The sequence below is a fragment of the Rana temporaria genome, chromosome 3 (assembly GCF_905171775.1).
Source record: "Rana temporaria chromosome 3, aRanTem1.1, whole genome shotgun sequence".
Taxonomy (NCBI): domain Eukaryota; kingdom Metazoa; phylum Chordata; class Amphibia; order Anura; family Ranidae; genus Rana; species Rana temporaria.
The window spans coordinates 228,683,270-228,703,885 of record NC_053491.1 but is presented as its reverse complement, the minus strand read 5'-3'; the positions used below and the strand labels follow the sequence as shown (position 1 = coordinate 228,703,885).

The window sequence follows — 20,616 nt, the reverse complement described above, 5'->3', positions numbered from 1 at the left end:
TAGAAGCAACATTTCAATTGGTTCACAGAAAAAGGTAAAAGAAAACGTAACCATCTGTTTAAATATATGTTGAGGGCAACACGTGCCAACCCCCATCCCCAACAACATCGTTCTTTATGCTAAACCTGTAACTTTAGTACAGTTAAATAAGTAAATTGTGGCCTTAATAACAGATGAGCAGTGTGCATTTATTTTATATAAACAACACCCTGAACTCAGGATTTAACTATTTTGCAACTCTGGTACTTCTAAAGGCAGTACATGTTTCTTTTTTCTAATCTCAGAATTCAATTTGGCTGCAAGTCAAAATTAACCAACAGTTCTGGGTTTCAGAAAGCAGTATTGTTCTTTAATACAGGCACACTATATGCAGGGCCAGATTAAGAACATCATGGGGCTGGTGCTGAGGATTTTGGTGGGGCCTTTTATAAAAAATAAATACATAAAACAATAAATAAAAATGCAAACAATATTTTATTATAACAAATTTAATTAAATAGAGAGAGGATGAGAGAGAGAGAGAAAAAAAGGATAAGGGGTAAGGGAGGGAGGATGACAGAGAGAGAGAGAGAATGGGAGTGGCATCAACACAGCCCGGCCAAGGCAAGTGATCGAAGGCACAGAAGCCAGAAGGAAGACTGGGTGAAGATGGAAGCGCCCAGGACCTGCAGGATTGATCACAGCGCAGCGCTGGAGGGCTCAGTTTGACAGGTAAATGTACCCTAATGTGCTAATATGATGTGCATACTTGTTTATTATGGCATAACCTACCTCAGGGCCTCTAAAAAGTAGTAATGTTAGCAACGATTACTACTGCTTTAATAATACAGGATCCCAGGAGCCTTTCATAGGACCCCCTACTGACCCGATGGCCATTGGGCAGTGCCTAAGTGCATAGTTGCCAACATTTCAAAAATATTTTCAGGGAAACTTTTTTTACCAGTGGTATATTTAGAGTAGCTGAGATCCCTTATGTTCCTCTATACATCACAGTAGTAATCACAAAATTAAGTAAGTAACAGTTTTTGTGGGTAAGAGGCATAGGTGGGAAGTATGGATGGTATAAAAGTGGAAAGTATGTACAGGTGAGGGAGAGAAATGTGGGGGGTATAACAGTGGGCACTATGTACAGGAGAGGAGTGCGGAGGGTATGGCAGCAGGTATTATGTACAGGAGAGGGATGTGGGGGGTATTATAGTGGGAAGTATGCACAGCAGAGGAGTGTGAGGGTTGACAATGGGCACTATATACAGGAGAGGAGTGTGGAGGGTATGCCAATGGGCAGTATGTACAGGAGAGGACTGTGGGGGATATGACAGAGGATAGTATGTACCGGAGAGGAGCGTGGGGCATATGACAGTGGGCAGTAAGTACAGGAGAGGAGTGTGGAGGGTATGACAGTGGACAAATGGAAGAAGTAGGTGGTGGTGCCTACTGATGAAAAATAATAAATAAATAAACTCTGAGTTGATATGGAATAATGTGTCCTCACTACTGTGAGTGCACCTAAAGTGTTAATTCACAAGTGTAATGAAAATTGAAGTGCATAAATATATAAAATGCATTAATAGATACACATTTAGTAGAAAAATAAAAAATAATATATAAACCTAAAAATATAAATGTTAATAAATGATCCTGAGATAATGGTATGTTCAGATCAATTAAATAAGTGATTAATAATATCCATATAGTTTTAGGCTGCTAAATAAATTTTAATAGTCCATGCAAAGTGCTGCGTGCTTTGTGCCTGACTTAATATATTAATCTTGTGTTTCACTCCGTGCTCCCTTCCGCCGTGCTCTGCTGTATCCCGCACTCACCAGTATGTACAGGAGAGGAGAGGAGTGTGGAGAGAAAGATAGTTGGCAGTATGTACAGGAGAAGAGTGCAGAGGGTATGACAGTTGGCATTATGTACAGGAGAGGAGTGTGGAGGGTAAGGTTGGGTTACAGTATGTACAGGAGAGGAGTGTGGAGGGTAGGATGGGGGCAGTATGTGCAGGAAAGGAGTGTGGAGGGTATGACAGTGGGCAGGATATACAGGAGAGGAGTGTGTATGGTATGATAGTGGGAAGTATGCCCAGGAGAGGAGTGTGGAGGGTATGACAGATGGCACTATGTACAATAGAGGAGTTTATGAAAGTGGGCAATATGTACAGGAGACGAGTGCAGAGGGTATGACAGTGGGAACTATGTAGGTGAGAAGCATGGAGGGTATGACAGTGGGCACTATGTATAGGAGAGGAGTGTGGAGGGTAACACAGTGAGCAGTATGTACAGGAGAGGAGTGTAGAGGGTATGACAGTAGGCACTATGTATAGGAGATGCAATAACACTGCGGGAGTGAATACCCCATCAACAGGTCAGCAGGTGAGAGGGTGTGTGGGGACAGGCTGGGGACAGAGGTCTGTCAGCAGGGGGCTGTGAGGTGGTCATGGAGGGATATCAATCGGCGGGTGGGGGGAGTAACGTGGAGTGATATCTTTTGGAGTAGGGTCTGTCATCTGCAGGTTGGGAAATGGTCACCTGTGATATAGGTTGAACAGAGGTGGCTAACATGGGCAGTGGCTGGGGAGTGACATGGTTGGTGGTGAGTGTGAAATGGATGATGTGTTTCAAATTTCTTTCACATTTGCGGTAATGCTTACTGCCCTCTGGCGTTCATGAGGTGCTACTGCAACCTCCTTGTTTTTTTTTTTTACTTTGCTGAATGGTAGTTTTACATTGTGGGACTATGCTGCTACTGCGAGCCAGTTTGACTTGCAGTTTCAGAGTGGCCCCATTGAAATCAATAGGCGAGTTTGACAGGCGGTGCTGCCTGACAAACTCTGTTAAAGATGCTGCAGCTAAAGAAATGACGGGAAAAAAAAAGTTGCTACTGTGAAGTAAAGCATCACAGCTACGGCATTCGTACAGCCCTGTCTAAATGTATTTTTAAGATTTGGGTCCGGGACATGTGGTGAGGTGAGTGGCTGGTGAGGCACTGGCTAGTATCAGAGCCAGATACACACAGGTTACAGCGAGAGCAATAATTCTAGCACTAGACCTCCTCTGTAACTCCAAACATGTAACCTGTAACCTGTAAAAAATCGTGCTTACTTTTGTGGGGTTTTTTTGTTTGTTTTTTCATGCATGAAACAGTTTCTTTAAAAAAGAAAACACATTTGAAAATTTCTGGGGAAATGCTGTGTAACATTAAAAGTTGCAACGACCACCATTTTATTCCCTAGGGTTTATGCTAAAAATATATACCGTATTTATCGGCGTATAACACGCACCTACATTTTAAGGGGGAAGTTTCAGGATTTTTTTTTTTTTTTAACTAAACAAATTTTAATTAAAATAAGGGTCAGTGCCCATCTGCAGCCTGTTCAATGCCCATCTGCAGCACATCTCACTAATGCAGCCTGATCAATGCAGCCTGATCAATGTGGCCTGATCAATGCCCATCTCATCATGCAGCCTTATCAATGCCCATCTCATCATGCAGCATTATCAATGCCCATCTCATCATGCGGCCTTATCAATGCCCCTTTTTAGCCTCAATGCAACCTCACCATCAATGCAGCCTGGACAGTGCATAAAATCACAGAGCTGTCATCTCCTGTTCGGCTCTCACTCGACACTGGCAGTCACACAAACACACACAGTCCCACCTCCGCCATCAGCATTCGACCAGCTCCTATGATAGACAGAACACTGGTCCAATGCCAGTGGCGGAGGCAGGACTGTGTGTGTGACGTGAGAGCCGAACAGGAGATGACGGCTCGTGAATTCCGGCTGTTCGGCTTTCACTTGGCAGTCACACACACAGTCCCGCCCCTGCCATCGGCATTGGACCAGCTTCTGTGATAGACAGTGGCGGAGGCAGGACTGTGTGTGTGATGTGAGAGCTGAGTAAGACCCGAACAGAAGATCAAAAATGCTGGCTTTGTTTGTCCCCCTTCTTACCTTCCAAGGTACACTATCGGCATATAACACGCACCCGCAATTTGCCCCCTATTTTCAGGGGGAAAAAGTGCGTGTTATATGCCGATAAATACGGTATATAATGTTTAAGGGTTCTGAGTAATTTTCTAGCAAAAAAAATATGATTTTTACATGTAGGAGAGAAGTGTCAGAATTGACCTGGGTGGCAAGGGGTTAATTACTTTAAGTAATATACAAATAATTATTATAAGCACTGTGAGTTAATCCTCTCAGTCTACTGCAGAGTGTGTCAGCTTGTATTTAAACTGGCCTCTCTGTATGTTGCTTCTTACAGGCTGCGCAAGCAGCCCCATATCTCTGGAACCATTAATTATAGGAGCCCCACATTTTGACCAGTGGGGGGTAGGTCTCCAGCTACCTACCCCAAAAAGTTGTCTCAGTGACCACTGGTCACCGATTCACAACCCTCAAAGTCATTCAATTTTATTTTGTTTTTTTGTGATTTTTTTGGGGGGCAAATGGGCCTGAATGGGGCGGGCAGCCAGGAGCAACCTGGTATGTTGTGCGCGCGTGTCTATCCAAGAGAAAGCTACGGCGGCCGTCTTGGTTGATGGCAAAATGCCCTCTGTTCATTGTCTACGGGCGGTGGGTGGTCCTATCTTCATAGGACTGCCCATATTCTAGATTTAAGCTCTGGTAGTGGAGCTCAGTATGCAGCCCCCTATCCAGCAGAGGGTTTCCTGTGTGGTATGTTGTAAGATTTCCTTTTTCTTTTGAATCTTTAATAAAAGAAGAAAAAAGAAAACTAGAGAACGGGGGAAAAAAGGAGGACAGGGAAAGAATATAAAAAAAAGTTATATATATAAAAAAAAGAAAAAAGAAAATGGGAGAAAAGAGAGCTGGAGATTCAGGCAAATCTTTTTCTTCTTTCTCTAATTTTCAATCTTCCTTCAGCTGCTTGTTGTACCTCAAGCCACGTCCTAAGGTAAGGGCCTTCATTTCAGAAGTAAAGAGAAGAAGAAAAGGGAAAAAGAGTGCATTTACACTGGGATCTTTTTGTTTTTTCTCCCCAGTCCTGTACGCTAAGGAACGTCCAAGGAGACTCTCAGGCATGAGACCAGAAGATTCAGCCCAGACTGTTATGGTCGTTCTTCTAGAGACTGTTCAAGTGCCAGTCATAGGTCCTCAAGAGGCCTCTATTGAAGTCATAAAATGCTCCATACTGTCATGGCAAAGCATGCACTTTGGCTAAGGCCTTGGGCAGCGGATGCCGCTTCCAAGCAAAATTGGTGTAGAATCTTACTTGAAGGGAAGGCTCTCTCTGGGGAAAAGCTTGAGAAAGCCATTTCCCGAGTGACAGGTGGAAATACCGGCCATCTACCACAAGATAGAAAGAGGAGGTCAAGAATCTTCATGTCCAAATCCCAACCATTAAGAAACAGGCTTTAGGCAGTTAGGCAGAATTTCAATAGAAACTGGAGGAGCACACAGGCTACCTTCCTGAAATCAAATATGTGAGTTCCACCTAATCCTCAGGACACTTCTAAGTCTTTTTGACTCTGGGCCATCCCAGGAGTTTCAAATCAGCGCCAGGCCAGCTGTTTTCCAAAACTTGGCAGCGCCGATGTACGAATCCCTGGGCAGTCTCTACGATTCGCTTTGGCTACTTCTGGATGTTCACAAACCAATACCCTCAAGATCACTTCTAACCAACAAGAATCCTGAACTCTCAGAAGGCAGAAGCTCTGCGACACTTTCTAACATCCTTACAAACACAGAGAGTGATAGTCCCAATTCCTCTGACAGAGAGATTCTCTGGTTTCTACTCTGCTCTCTTCCACGTCCCCAAAAAGAGTGGGGGCTGGAGACCTTAATCAACCTGAAAAGATTAAACCATTAGATACACCTGGATTCTTTCAAAATGGAATCACTCCAAACAATTATACAGGCTGAGGTTTCGCAGTCGGTCAGCTTCATCTCCAGTTTCAGAGTCTGCCCTTTGGACTCTATACCTCCACGGGAGTGTTTACAAAGATCCTAGTAATACTTGCTCCCCTGAGGGAAGAAGGTCTCAGAGTCTTTTTATTATATAGAAAAAATACTTCTATTGGCAAAAAGTCCAGCCCAGCTATTGTCGCACAGAAAGATTCTCATGTCAACCCTCTCAGATTCCGGGTGGTTGATGAAAGAAAAGAAGAGCCAACTTATACCAACACAGAATATGGTGTATCTAGGATCCTTCTTCCGTTTCGAAGAGGGCTCCTAGATACACCATATTCTGTGTTGGTATATGTTGGCTCTTCTTTTCTTTCATCAACCACCCGAAATCTGAGAGGGTTGACATGAGAATCTTTCTCTTGTCAACCCTCTTCGATACGGCAGAAGGATCAGTTGCCTTACCTCGCCACAAGATAGTGTCTATTGCCCAGAAGATGGAATCACTCAGGTCAACTCATCACCTCTCAGCTTCCAGATGTCTGAGTTTGATAGGGACTATGGCAGCCTGCATCCCGATGTTGGAGAGAAAAACAAGCAACAGGCGCCTCTTAGTAAGACAAGATGCAATAAAAAACTCACATTTAGGTAAGTGTAGTCAGGCACAGGGAAGTCCAGTACTGTCACTCTTCATCTATGTAGTCAGCATGATGGTGTGCTCTGTTTGTCCAAGTGGCCGGCGTCCTGTTCACAGGAGACTTCCGGGGTTTGTGACAGGAACCAAAGCAAGGCCTGGAGTGCAGCCTGACAATCACAGAGAGGTCTGGGATGCAGAGTTTAGCAATGTGACGTAGCTGGAATACAGCGATTGGTTTCTGAGCATGCGCACCAGGAAATTGTACGAGGTGCTTGCTCCTTTCTCAAGCCCGAGCCAGAGCTTGAGAAAGGAGCATGCACCTCGTACAATTTCCTGGTGCTCATGCTCAGAAACCGGTTGCTGTATGCCAGCTACGTCACATTGCTGAACTCTGCATCCCAGCTCTCTCTGTGATTGTCAGGCTGCGCTCCAGGCCTCGCTTTGTTTCCTGCCACAAACCCTGAAAGTCTCCTGTGAACAGGATGCCGGCCACTTGGACAAACAGAGCACACCATCATGCTGACTACAGAGATGAAGAGTGACAGTACTGGACCTCCCCGTGCCTGACTACACTTACCTAAATGTGAGTTTTTTAATGCATCTTGTCATTAAATGTTGATCAGTCATAATAAGAGGCGCCTGTTGCTTGTTTTTCTCTCTTCCATATTTGGAGTGGCTTCAACTCCCTATAAAAGGCTGCCCTATCAACAAAAGACTGCGTAGCCCACACAGAACTGATCCAGTTCAAAGGACTACCACATGATTTGTACATGGCATATCACTATACTATAACCTGCCCCACCACCCATTGTATTTCCCTGCATTCCGATGTTGCCATGGACATATTGGCACATGAGACACTACCAACTGGGCATCCTGTCTCAATGGAGGAGACGTCCTATGTCTCAAGCAAAATATCTCACAAGCCATATGAGGAGAGGTCTTCTATGGTGGTCAAAGGAGGATATGCTGTCAAGACCACACCAGTTGGGGTACACCTCCTGGACCATAATTACAACAGATGCCAGCATGAAGGGCTGGGGGGGCACATTGCGATCAGACATCAGTACTAGAAAAATGGTCTTTTCACACCAGGGGACTGTCTCGAACATTCCGGAGATCTGGGCAACATTCCTGGTACTAACAGCCCCCAGATCAAGGGCAAGTCAGTCTTACTGCGCATGAACAATCGTGCGTCTGTATCCTGCACACATTCAAGCCTTATAAACAGAAGTAGAGCCCATCATATGGGCGAAAAGAAACTTGATGGACTTAAAGGCGGTTTATCTGCCAGGTCACCTGAAACAGGAAGCCGATCATCTGTCACAGAACTTCCAGGACGTCAACGAGTGGTCACTCCATCCCCTTGTCTTCAGCTGAATGGTGGGTCGCTGGGTATTTCCAGAGAGAGACCTCTTTGCCTCAGCTGCCAACACCAAACTAACCGGGTTTACCTTGCGCCTTCCTCATCCCAATGCAGAAGCGGTGGATGCCCTCCTTAACCCATGGAAATGCACCTGGGCTTATGCATTTCCACCCCACCCTCTTATCTCAAGGTTTCTAACAAGGCTGTTAGCAGACCCAATATCTGTGATGGTGGTTCTCACCTATTGGTCATGGCGTCCGTGGTTCCCCCTAGCAATACATCTCAGCACTCAACGACCAGTCATGATACCGATAATGCCACACATGCTCTTCCAGAGAAACCTCTCACACCCCAACCCAGTCAGATTGAACCTTAAAGTCTGGATACTGAAAGGCAAAGGTTCAAATTGCTGGGGTGTTCATCCAAGGTAATTTCAACTCTCATGAAAGCCAAAAAACGTCAACCAATAACATGTATTCCATAGTCTGTGACAAGTTTAAAGCTTTTTCTGATGGTCCGGGGGGGGGGCGGACCCTTCAGTTCCTTCCACCTCGTTGCTCTTGGACTTTCTCCAAACAGGCCTTGACCTATGCCTAGGTCTCAGCATACTTAAAGTTCAAGTGGCAGCAATCTCAGTGGCCACAGACAAGAGACAGGCAGAGGACCTTCTTGTAGTAAAATTCTTCAGACTAGCAGTGAAGAAGCTACATCCACCAACCAGTGTTTTCCCAAGTGGGATCTTCCCCTTATTTTGGAGGTTTTGTCTGAGCAACCCTTTGCCCCATCCGAGACAGCTTCAATATAGAACTTGACCCTAAAGTTGGCCTTCCTAATAGCAAAAACATCAGGCTCAAGAGTCTCAGAGTTAAAAGCCCTACAGGCGGAGAAAGAGCACATCGTCTTCTACCCAGACAGGGTGGCGTTATGCATAATACACGGTTTTGTTCTTAAAGTATCTACTCCGGCTTCTCTGACAGAACCTTGGGCTTTCCAGTGTTTTCAGACTCTACCTAAAGCTCCCTACATGAGTTAGATGTTGCCTTTGTTCTCAGATGCTATCTGAGCCTCAAAACTTCCTTTGTGAAATCTTTAACCACTTGCTTACTGGGCACATATACCCCCCTCCTGCCCAGGTGAAATTTCAGCTTCCGGCACTGCGTCGCTTTAACTGACAATTGCACAGTCATGCGACGTGGCTCATAAACAAAATTGACGTCCTTTTTTCCCCACAAATAGAGCTTTCTTTTGGTGGTATTTGATCACCTCTGCGGATTTTATTTTTTGCGCTATACAAAAAAAAAAAGCGACAATTTTGAAAAAAAAATCTATATTTTTTACTTGTTGCTATAATAAATAGCCCAATTTAAAAAAAAAAAATAATAATTCTCAGTCTAGGCCAATACGTATTTTTCTACATATTTTTGGTAAAAAAAATCGCAATAAGCATCTGGTTTGCGCAAAAATTATAGCGCCTACAAAATAGGGGACAGAATTATTATTTTTTTTAATTATTTTTTCTTTTCTAGTAATGCAATTTTTATTGGGACTGCGACATATATATATATATATATATATATATATATATATATATGCACTAATTATTAATAAATATGCACTAATTACTGTATAAATGTGACTGACAGGGAAGGGGTTAACACTAGGGGGCGAGGAAGGGGTTAAATGTGTCCCTATGTACAAGGGACACAGCATCGGTCTCCTTTCTCCCTTACAGGACGTGGATCTATGTGTTTACACACACAGATCCACGTCCTTGTCTGTGTAACCGCCAATCGCGGGTGCCTGGCAGACATCGCGGCCCCCAGTGGCTGGAGGCCGGAGGCCGTATATAGACGGCCTCCCGGCAATTGGGATCCACACTGTGGCCGTATAAAGTCGTACGGCCGGCAGCAAGTGGTTAAACCTATTTATGCTGCCAGGAAGCAAAAACGAGGGCAAGGAAGCCTCAGCCAGAACAAACGCAACATGGATAGTAGAATTAATCCAGAAGCCATACAGGTCCAAAGAACTGGATCCCCCTTCCTTGGTCAGGGCACACTCAACCAAAGCAGTTGCATCCTCATGGGCCGCAGGGCTGCAACATGGTCCCCGTAGCACACATTCAGGAGGCACTATAGGGTAGACCCAGGAACTCTGACATCAGTTGATTTAGGCAAAAAGACGATTGAATCAGATTTTGTTTCAACTAAATCTATTTTTTCTTTCTAAGCATCACCCACCCGTTTCAGATAGTTATTTATCTCTAGTACGCTGCCATGGATGCACCAGGTACATATCCATGGCAGCATACTCACCCTGCCTCTGTATTCTATATCATGGAGAATGATGGGAGAGTCCTAAACCTTTTCTTTTATAATAGTCCTGAGGGCGGACCCTATCACTAGTATGCTGCCGTAGCTATGCACCAAGAAAGGAAAATTACTGTAAGTATGAAACAATTTCTGTTTTTTTAGTTTTGCACAGATTGGCAATAGTTTTGGATTAGAACGCCTGTCAGTTTTATTGCTGTCTGTGTCCCCATTAAGGAGATTTACCCTCTCTATTTGTCCTGTTTACTGTTATCACTAAAAATGAAATTAAAAGAAAATCACAAATTTTGGTTTGTCCCCATAAAAATAATAGAGGGGAAATCTTCCATTGTGGACATGTACGTTTCGTGTGTCGTTTTCAAAGGCCTTTGAAAACGACACACGAAACGTACGTCAGGCGGGTAGCACGCACACTTGCTACTGCATCCCTTCCAGGAAGTCATCTGAGACGCCTGTGCTAATCAGCTGGAGCACACAGCGTTCATACCAGCAAGACACAGAACCCAATATCTGGAAGCTGGATGCTAGCTTAATTTTGTTTTACTTTTTATAATTTTGTTTTAATTACCGTTTATCTGGCTATTTCTTGTTAAGCCAATCCTGTTCTGCATCTCCCTGGATCTGTGGGGGTATTACAAATAAAAACTTTTTATTTTTTACTACACCATGGAAGCCTATCTCTTTTGTTTTGATCACTGGCATCTGTTGACAACTTGACCTGAACAGCACACCTCAGCAGATTAGAAGGAGAGAAAAAGGACATCTATATCCCAGAGCGGAAAAATTATACTACGCTGTCTACCCCTGCAGGGGTTGGGACATCTGGTGAGTGGGGACCCTGGTGGGGAAGCACTGGAATCACGCGTGGAAGCACTATTGATCGTTTTAGAGCACTAATTGTGATATATATTGCGCCAAGATAACCGTTTGGATGGATCTGACATGCGGCTTTGGACTGATACATTCTCAATGCTGATGCTGACATACGCAGTTGCATATGCAATTTCATTTGTTTATTTAACTTTATTGATGTTTGAACTTTTGTATCACAAACACGCCTAGGACTTTATGTTTATAATTTCACAGGTAGCAGCCTTACCGTGTTTGATATTGGTGGCACACTTGTATTTGATACACCTTGGGCCAGATTCACGTAGAATCGCGGCGGCGTAACTTATCCTAGATAGGTTACACCGCCGCAATTTTTCATCGCAAGTGCCTGATTCACCAAGCACTTGCGATGAAAACTACGCCCGCGGCCTCTGGCGCAAGGCGGGCCACTTCAAATGGGCGTGTGCCATTTAAATTAGGCGCGCTCCCACGCCAGACCTACTGCGCATGCTCCGTTTCCTAACTCCCGCCGTGCTTTGCGCGCCGTGACGTCATTTTTTTGAACGGCGACGCGCGTATCGTACTTCCGTATTCCCGGACGGCTTACGCAAACGACGTTGATTTTTAAATTTCGACGCGGGAACGACGGTCATACTTTAGACCAGTGTTTCTCAACTCCAGTCCTCAAGGCGCACCAACAGGTCATGTTTTCAGGATTTCCCTCAGATGAAACAGCTATGGTAATTATTAAGGCAGTGAAACTGATCAAATCACCTGTGCAAAATAATGGAAAGCCTGAAAACATGACCTGTTGGCGCGCCTTGAGGACTGGAGTTGAGAAACACTGCTTTAGACAGCAATACACTTGCTGACTAAAGTTAAGGCACCAAAAAAAAAGTGTAACTTTGCGACGGGAAACTTGACTACGGACGACGTAGCGAACGAAAAAAAACGTTGTGGATCCGCCGTAACTCCTAATTTGCATACCCGACGCTGGTTTACGATGCAAACTCCCCCCAGCGGCGGCTGCGGTACTGCATCCTAAGATCCGACAGTGTAAAACAATTACACCTGTCGGATCTTAGGGATATCTATGCGTAACTGATTCTATTAATCAGTCGCATAGATAGAAACAGAGATACGACGGCGTATCAGGAGAAACGCCGTTGTATCTCATTTGTGAATCTGGCCCCTTGTGTTGATATATTTTCATTTTTATGTATTTTTTGTGTATTTATACATACACAAGTATTACACTTATTATCCAAGTTTAATAGCGCATATTTTGCGCAATTATATTCACATTTAAAAACTACAACTATATATCACTGTATAATTATATATATAGTTTCTGGTTAGATAATAGCCCCTGGGGCATGCTCTACCCCAGTACACATTTACACTGCATTAACGCATATTAACGCGTCATATATATTTTTATCACTTATCCCTGTGTGTGACATCACAGGTACAATTACCATATACATCTATTGTTTGACCCTGGCTCGGAAGTTGCTTTCTTAGTAATATAGATTGGTACTTCTTGTGTAAGTGGTCAGCTTAGCTAAAACCCCCTAGTTGTAGGGGAAAGAAAAGACAGCGCCATCACCCTTCCTTTTTATTATTTTACTTGTTATATGCTCTCCTTAGGGGGAACATAGTAGATGGGGCTGCAGTCTTACAACAAGCCACTCCTACGTGCAGGTTCTCCATTTTATACTTTATGTGTGTGTAAACTGTCAGGGGGAGAAATGCCTGATCGTCTGTTCATACAATGTATGAACAGTGATCAGTCATTTCCCCAAGTCAGTCCACCCCCCCTTCAGTTAGAACACACCCAGGGAACATACTTAACCCCCTCCTTGCCCCCTAGTGTTAACCCCTTCCCTGCCAGTGGCATTTTTATAGTAATCAATGCATTTTTTTAGCACTGATCGCTATAAAAATGCCAATGGTCCCAAAAATGGGTCAAAAGTGTCCGAAGTGTTCGTCATAATGTCGCAGTACCGATAAAAATCGCTGATCGCCACCATTACTAGTAAAAAAAAATATTAATAAAAATGCCATAAAACTATACCCTATTTTGTAAACGCTATAACTTTTGCGCAAACCAATCAATAAACGCTTATTGCGATTTTTTTTACGAAAAATATGTAGAAGAATACGTATCGGCCTAAACTGAGGAAAAAAATGTTTTTTATAGATTTTTGGGGGATATTTATTATAGCAAAAAGTCAAAAATATTTTTTTTTTTTCAAAATTGTCGCTCTAAAAACCGCAGAGGTGATCAAATACCACCAAAAGAAAGCTCTATTTGTGGGAAAAAAGGACGCAAATTTTGTTTGGGAGCCACCTTGCACGACCGCGCAATTGCCAGTTAAAGCGACGCAGTGCCAAATTGCAAAAAGTGGCCTGGTCTTTGACCAGCAATATGGTCCGGGGCTGAAGTGGTTAAACCACAAGCAACAGTTTCACAAGCACACATAACCCTGAATGACAAATGATTATTTAAACTAAAAATATAACTCTTCTGTTATACGTGTCTGTGGTATACACTGGGCTAACATTTGGTTGAGATTAGGAATGAGCAGAAGTAGGTTTTGGTTAAAATTTTGCCTGTTTGGCCCACCTAGTCAAATATTTTTTTTATTATTTCTTTTTTACAAAGAAATCCAAGCTGGCAGAGAAATGTCACAATGTCATTTAGAAATGTAGGCTCCATTTTGTTTATTGTGAATGTCAGTTTTGCTGTAATACAATTGTGTACATTGTACAGGTGCACCACTTCACAGTCATTGGACATTTTTAATGTTTCACATTAAACATAATTAGAATTTATGCTCCCTGAAAAACTGTATTGTTTAAAACTTGTTGTGGCATTGGTACATGTCACCCCTGGCAGTGCCTAGCCTCCCATGTAATTTGTTTGACAATCCCTTGTCTATTTGCCTTGAAAATGGTCAGAATTTGTCAGATATGGCTCCTGTGGACTTCAGTCGGGTTCAGAATAATTTTCAGAACATGTGAGCTGTTTGAGAAATGTCTTGCAAACCAAACGCAGGTATGGTCGGCTCATCTCTAGTGTCAGGACGTGGATCACCTTCTAGTGCAGGTATATGCAAAACTGTTGCAAAAAAGTCCCATCATGTCTCTGCCTCTGGGTGTCATGTCTGTGGCTGTCAGAGTCTTTCTATGCCTTATAGGACTTGTAGTTCTGCAACAGCTGGAGGTCTGCTAATTGCATATCCCTGTTCTAGTGGAACAGTGCGTTCAAAATAGGGTTGCCACTTGTACAGGATTCACCCGGACAGTCCAGGTTCTGAATCATCTGCCCGGTTTTCAGACTCTCTGAAACCCGGACAGATCATCAGGCAGGGGGAGCTCCATTAGCATATGTGTCACTGTGGAGACAGCAGCCGTGTCACCGCTTCTCCATAAATACACTGTTCTGGGGTAATTGTTAGAATCTAAAGCTTATTCCATCCTGTCTCCCCCAGGGCTGGTGCAAGGGTTTTTGACACCCTAGGCGAAACCTAATTTTGCCGCCCCCCCTGGCTCCACCCCGGACTCCACCCCCTTTGCCCTGCTTATGTATAATATTTGTATACCCTACCTTTTTAATGAAGCGCCCATCAAATGCGGTCTCACCAGCGCCCATCAAATGCGGCCTCACCAGCGCCCAATCAAATGTGGCCTCACCAGCGCCCAATCAAATGCTGCCTCACCAGTGCCCAATCAAATGCTGCCTCACCAGCGCCCAATCAAATGCTGCCTCACCAGCGCCCATCAAATGCGGCCTCACCAGCGCCCAATCAAATGCGGCCTCAGCAGTGCCCATCAAATGCGGCCTCACCAGCGCCCATCAAATGCTGCCTCACCAGCGCCCATCAAATGCGGCCTCACCAGCGCCCCATCAAATGCGGCCTTACCAGCGCAAATCAAATGCGGGCTCATGGAGGGGGGGCTTGATACATACTTGGCATTTGGTAGAGCAGTGAACATACACACACATTTGCAAATTGCATGTCATTGTCATTATATAATATACTATCTGGCTGGCAGGGGGTGGGATGGGTTACAGAGTCAGAGCGGCAGTTTTTATTGTTGTACTGTTGTAAATATTAGTGGATAAGTACAATAGCTTTTGTTTTTATATACATCACTATTTCTCAGCCCCCAACTCCCCCCAGGTGCATCACCCCCCCCCCCCCAGGTCACTTCATACATCCAGCTGGCATCATCCCCTCCGCACTCCTCTCCTATACATACTACCCCCACAATCCCCTCCGCACTCCTCTCCTATACATACTACCGCCACAATCCCCTCCGCACTCCTCTCCTATACATACTACCCCCACCATCCCCTCTGCACTCCTCTCCTATACATACTACCCCACCATCCCCTCCGCATTTCTCTCCTATACATACTACCCCACCATCCCCTCCACACTCCTCTCCTATACATACTACCCCCATTATCCCCTCCTATACCTACCCCCACTATCCCCTCCACACTCCTCTCCTATACATACTACCCCTGACATCCCCTCCGCACTCCTCTCCTATACATACTACCCCCACCATCACCTTCGCACTCCTCTTCTATACATACTACCCCCACCATCCCCATCCGCACTCCTCTCCTATACATACTACCCCCACCATCCCCTCCGCACTCCTCTCCTATACATACTACCCCCACCATCCCCTCCACACTCCTCTCCTATAAATACTACCCCCACCAACCCCTCCGAATTCCTCTCCTATACATACTACCCACACCATTCCCTCCGCATTCATCTCCTATACATACTACCCCCACCATCCCCTCCGCACTCCTCTCCTATACATACTACCCCCACCATCCCTTCCACACTCCTGTCCTATACATACTACCCCCACCATCCCCTCCGCACTCCTCTCCTATACATACTACCCCCCACCATCCCCTCCGCACTCCTCTCATATACATACTATCCCCACAATCCCCTCCGCACTCCTCTCCTATACATACTACCCCCACAATCCCCTCCGCACTCCTCTCCTATACATACTACCCCCACCATCCCCTCCTCACTCCTCTCCTATACATACTGTACCCCCATCATCCCTGACACACTCCTCTCCTATACATACTACCCCCATCATACCCTCCACACTCCTCTCCTGTACATACCCCCATCATCCCCACCACACTCCTTCTGCCACTCTGCATGTCGCAGAGCTCTGTGTCTCTAAGCTTCGGCCTGCCACATTAATGTTGGCTCCCATGAGACAGACATCTTAAAACCTGGGGGACCCATGATCTTCAATTGCCCTGAGGCCCCATGAGTTATCAGTCCACCCCTGGCCCAGACTGTGGCTACCCAGCACGGTTGCTCACTGCAATTGTAAGCCAAGAGTGTCAACTTTTTTGACTCTGATGTAAAGGGGGATTCTTGTGATTAACTCCGTATGATTAGAAATGTTATTTAATCACAAAATATATGTATAGTGTATACTACATAAATACATAAAAATTGCCTTGCATTGTACGGAGGTAATGAATTTAATGTACTACTGAAAAAAAAAATTGCTGTGCGCTGCTAATGTATTCAGGTTTGGCTTGAAGAAAGGTGGCAACCCTATTTCAAAAGCAGAAAGCTCTAGTTCTGGTGTCTTCCAGCAGCCAGCAGATCCCAGTAATCATTTTCCACCTTATAGGGTGTTTTGTTCCCTTATGCTCCAGTGTTTTGCTTTGCTTTGCTGCCAGATACTGCTAGCTGTTTACCTTGTTCCTTCTTTTGATCATGCTCTTTGCCATTTACCTATACCCTGAACCATGCTGCCTTGTTCCTACTCCACCTCGTTCCTGGTCCTAGTTTTAGTTCCCCCTTCCTATATGTTCCCTCCACCTTCAGTTTTACCCTGCTGTTCTGTGATCCCCATTTTGTATATATTGTACAATATACCTAACTATAAATAGCTTGTTAGGTATTTTGTCACTTGGTTTATGGTTTCACCTGTATTTTCACAGATGCTGTATATTTTGGTTGCTGGTGTATGCATGTGTTTTGTTTCACTGTTAATAGCCTTGCTGAAAGCATAGATAGTCTGGTCAGAGTTTCCTGAGTGTAGCCACTAGCCACACAGATCTGGCCATCCCTGCTGCTGGTTCTTGACACCTAGTTAGAACTATATAGTATAGAGCACAGCTTACAGAGAGCATTTTGGTGTATGCACTGCAGTCAGTATAGTATTCCCTTACATGTGTTTACATGTGTTTAGTGTTTAGTAGTGTAGTGCCACCTTACAATGATGGACATGCCTCCTTACTAGTGAAGGTAAATTGTAGCCAGTAGAAGAGGCCAGTAGAAGGAGCTGTGTGCTCTGAGCAAGTAGCCTTTCATTCCACAGAGACAGTCCTGACTAGAGGTCGACCGATATGGGTTTTTCTCTGGCCGATACCGATGCAGATATTTCAAAATTGGGGCGGCCGATGGCCGATATTTTAGGCCGATTTTTGCGGCTGATATTTTAGGCCGATTTTTTTTTTCATTATCTCAGAAAATCTAGATTGGGGAGGAGGTTATTGTTTAGGGTGGAGAGGTGGAGTGCAGCCTATCAGTGCCCACCAATGCAGCCCACCAGTGCAGCCTATCAGTGTCCATCAGTGCCACCTCATCAGTGTCCACCAGTTCAGCCTGTCAGTGCAACCTCATCAGTGCCTACCAGTTCAGCCCATTAGTGTCCATCAGTGCAGCCCATCAATGCCACCTCATTAGTGCCCACCAGTGCAGCCCATCAGTGCCACCTCATAATTATTAAAAAAGAAAAAAAAATACAAATCTTAGTCATTTTAAGGAGGGGGTACAGAGGTGTGGTTGTAAAGGAGGGGGGTACAGAGAGGTGGCTGTAAAGCTACCTCTCTGTACCCCCTCCTCTACAGCCACCTCTCTGTACCCCCCTCCTCTACAGCCACCTCTCTGTACCCCCCTCCTCTACAGCCACCTCTCTCTGTACCCACCTCCTCCACAGCCATGTGTTGTGGAGAGGGGTGGATGGTGCTGGGCGTGGGTGGGGATGCGTTGTGGAGAGGGGTGGGTGGAGATGCGTTGTGGAGAGGGATGGGTGGTGCAGGGCATGGGTGGGGATGTGTTGTGGGGATGCGTTGTGGAGAGGGGTGGGTGGTGCAGGGCGTGGGTGGGGATGCGCTGTGGAGATGCGTTATGGAGAGGGGTGAGTGGTGCAGGGCGTGGGTGGTGATGCCTTGTGGACAGGGGTGGGTGGAGATGCGTTGTGGAGAGGGTTAGGTGGGGATGCGTTGTGGAGAGGGGTGGGTGGTGCAGGGCGTGGGTGGGGATGCGTTGTGGAGAGGGGTGGGTGGGGATGCATTGTGGTGATGTGTTGTGGAGAGTGGTGGGTGGGAATGCATTGTGGAGAGGGATGGATGGTGCTGGGCGTGGGTGGAGATGTGTTGTGGAAAGGGATGGATGGATGGATGGATTGTGCAGAGGATGCGTTGGAGAGGGGTGGATGGTGCTGGGTGGGGATGAAGATGATTGCGTTGCATTGTGAAGATGGATGAGGATCACTCTGGGTGGATATGAGAGTTACATTGTGGAGATCCTCTTCACAATGTAACTCATCCCCACACAGTCATCCTCATCCATTTTCTCAATGTCAGCCTGTTAGCCTCAGCCAGGTTTCTCTTTAAAAAGGAATTTAAATGGGGGCGTGGCCTGACACAGCATGGAGTAGGACGTGTGCACCATAGGCTCCGTCCATTACTCCTTCTTCCTTAATCCTCCCTCCAGTTTCTGCCGCCTGCCTGGGGTCCCCCTCCACATCCTGCCTGGCCTCACCTGCCCTCCAGCCATCCGGCGGCCCGAGCGGAGCGGCGGCCCTCCCGCACGGCGATCGGGATTAGGAAATTCCGCGGCTCCGGCCTACTTGCGGAGGTCCGCGGCCATTTTGGCACTCTCCCTCCGCGCCCAGCGCCGGGCCCGATCCCTGCCTCCGGACAAGAGGCACACCCCACGCCACACCAGGCCTCCGCTGACCCCCAGCAACCGGGTGCTCTGATCGGAGCAGCGCTCCTTCCGCACGGGGGCCATGTTTAGGCAAGACCGCGGCTTCGGCCTGCCCACGGAGGTCGGCGGCCATATTGGTACTTCTCTTTGCATTAGGCCTTGTTCCTGTTGCCGGCCCGGGGGCCCTCCTTGCTCCACACCTGGCCTCCTCTGACGTTTGACCACACGGTGGAGACTGCAGCTTTGGCCTGTGTGCGGAGGTCCGTGATAGTTCTGGTACCCCTGATCCAGTGTGGGGCCTTGTCACTGTTAACGGCCTGGAGGCCTTCTCTCCGCCCTCCCTGGCATACTGAACCTGGTAGCCACCCATCACACCCGATACCATGTCTCCACCAAAGAGCCAAAAATCTACCGCGGCAAAGCTCGCACAGTACCGCCGAAATGAGGGGGAGGAGGCTGAGGGAGATGGCAGCGCTGAAAAGACGGGAGGTGAACGCGGGCAAGGAGACACGGATAAACTGCTGGAGGCAATTACTCTCTGCAGGACCTCCCTCACTGCCCAGATTGAAGAGGTTCAGGTAGACATTTCTTTGATTAGGCAGGATTTTCAGAAACTTCGCTTCCGGGTCACGGAAACGGAAACCCGCATCAGCACGGTGGAGGACGTCCTGCCGCCACTACAGGCCGGATCTGACCACATGCAGAGGCAGATCAACCAGCTGATCGCCAAGCAAGATGACATGGAGAATCGCCTGAGGAGATGCAATCTTCGATTCATTGGTCTCCCGGAGGGTACGGAAGGGAGGGACCCGACGTCGTTCCTGGAGCAGCTCCTGGTTACCACATATGGCCGGGAGGCCTTCTCCCCCATGCTGGCGGTAGAGAGGGCTCATAGGATGCCTGCTAAACCTCCCCCTCAGGGAGCTCCACCCCGTACCTTCATTGCAAAACTCCTGAACTACAAAGACCGGGATGCTGCGCTGCGGCTGGCGAGAGAGAAGGGCAACATCCCAGTAGGAAACATCAAAGTGGCAATATTCCCTGACTTCTCGGCCGAGGTACAGAAACGCCGACAGAGCTTCATGGAGGCCAAGCGCAGGCTGCGCAGCCGTCACCTGAAGTATTCTATGCTTTTCCCTGCACGTCTGCGGGTGGAGCACGATGGTCGCGTATCGTTCTTTGAGGATCCAGAGGAGGTCATCTCCTGGCTGGAGCGCAGGCCTGAACATGGAGAAGCTGACTGACCGTTCACCAGGTGAGCCACACGGCGGGACACTTTGTTTCTTGTTTCTACTGCTACTCGACCTGCCTGAATTCCTCATTGCACTGCTATCCTGAACTATGTCACACGTTGGCATGAATAATTTGTTGTTTATTTTTTATTATTTTTTTCCCCTTTATATCTTGAGTCAACTTACTATTTTTCGTTACCCCCCCATGGGGGTCTTTTTCATACTCCTCAACTTATTTGTCACACGGAGCCACGGGGGCACGCTAGTCCTACCAGCTGCATGCACAGTGCAGCGAATATACGCCCCACTAACCGCTGGGAACCCGGACTATGTGGATGAACAGA

General features: G+C 46.4%; 1 pseudogene; it reads right to left on the bottom strand.

The window, feature by feature from the left end:
• LOC120930425 overlaps positions 1 to 19,425 on the bottom strand; it is a 53,872-nt pseudogene extending 34,447 nt beyond the window's left edge.
• Between the last annotated feature and the right edge of the window lie 1,191 nt (positions 19,426 to 20,616).